We start from the raw sequence: 1,429 nt of genomic DNA on the forward strand, positions 1-1,429 counted from the left end.
CTGCATCCTGATTTACCAGATCAATTGTACTTTTAAGCACAGTGTGGAGTTCAACTGGGCTGAATATGCAGTTACTAATATCAGTTACTCTATTTAGTCTAATCAATTTACAGATATAATTTTGTTCAGGCACCCTCTTGTGACTAATGCAACTTCTGATTGCCCTTTAGGCTGAGTGTTGAGCTAATGAGCGTTATGGTTTTCAATTTAAAACCTCTTTGCCTCTGCACTGCCCACTTGTCCAGAGCGCTGTGATGAACAGCCATCTCTAGATACTTTTGCACATTGTCGCCAAATCAAGGTTTCCAGATTAATTCACCCCCCACCCCCCCCCCCCCCTCCACTTCAGTTGTAACAAGTAAAATCTCTGAATATTTGACCAACTCGGATTTGGATTGATTCAATCCACGCGTGGCCACCAGGGGTGTCATTTCACTGTCGGAGACCAGACCATGTATTGTTCTTTAATGATGTGAGTATTTAGCTAAGGTAGAAGCCGAACAGACTGGTGAGAGATGGGTTTCATTTTATTGGGGAATAGTGGTTGCTGACATCTTGAGTTATGAGTTCGTGTTGGGACTTGTCGCCGTGCTGTTGGACAGTTTTACATGCCTTCTGTGTTGTTGTCAGAGTGGGTGGGGGGGGGCTATGGGACCCCATGTCTCCCTCCAGACCAGACCACACAGTGATGTTTACAGAAGCCCAATTACTTCCCTAGAACTCTGCCATGCAAATCAGGGGAGCCCAGACCCTCAGTCCCTCAGTGACCCTGCCTGTAGTAGGTTATAGTGCTGGGGAGTTTAGGAGTGAATGTGGCTCAGATTGATGCAAGGCTGTTGACATCTAGGCAGCAGGGAGCATACGAAGATAATTCTACGGGCTTGCTTGATAACATGTTACAATGACAAGTGTTGCTTTAGTGCACTCATGTCTCAAAACTGCTAATCACATTTACACAAATCAGACTTTTTCTATTGAACAGTAAGCATGTTTCTGTATTCGGGTGTGGTCGACGAGAGACACGGTGGAGCTATATTCTGACCAGGGTCGATTGTATTACATACAGTTTAGGAATCAGATCTTGTCCCATGCACTGTGTTAAAATGGACCTATTGGGGTTGTTGTTGTGATAATCATGTTTAGCAAAAGAGACATCTAGACTTCTCTGTAATGTTATCGCATGTTATTCTCCTTCTGCAGTCAATCAACCATTCAGGTGCAATTCATTGAAATATTAAGGGGACATACCAGGTTCACCCGGTGACGGGCCCATCTTAGGTTATTTTTTAAAATGTTTATATATATATATATCTCACTCACACACAGTTGAAGTTGGAAGTTTACATACACCTTAGCCAAATACACTTAAACTCAGTTTTTCACAATTCTTGACATTTAATCCTAGTAAAAATGCCCTGTTTTAGGCCAG

Source organism: Oncorhynchus kisutch, linkage group LG26 (assembly GCF_002021735.2).
Source record: "Oncorhynchus kisutch isolate 150728-3 linkage group LG26, Okis_V2, whole genome shotgun sequence".
In the NCBI taxonomy this organism is placed as follows: domain Eukaryota; kingdom Metazoa; phylum Chordata; class Actinopteri; order Salmoniformes; family Salmonidae; genus Oncorhynchus; species Oncorhynchus kisutch.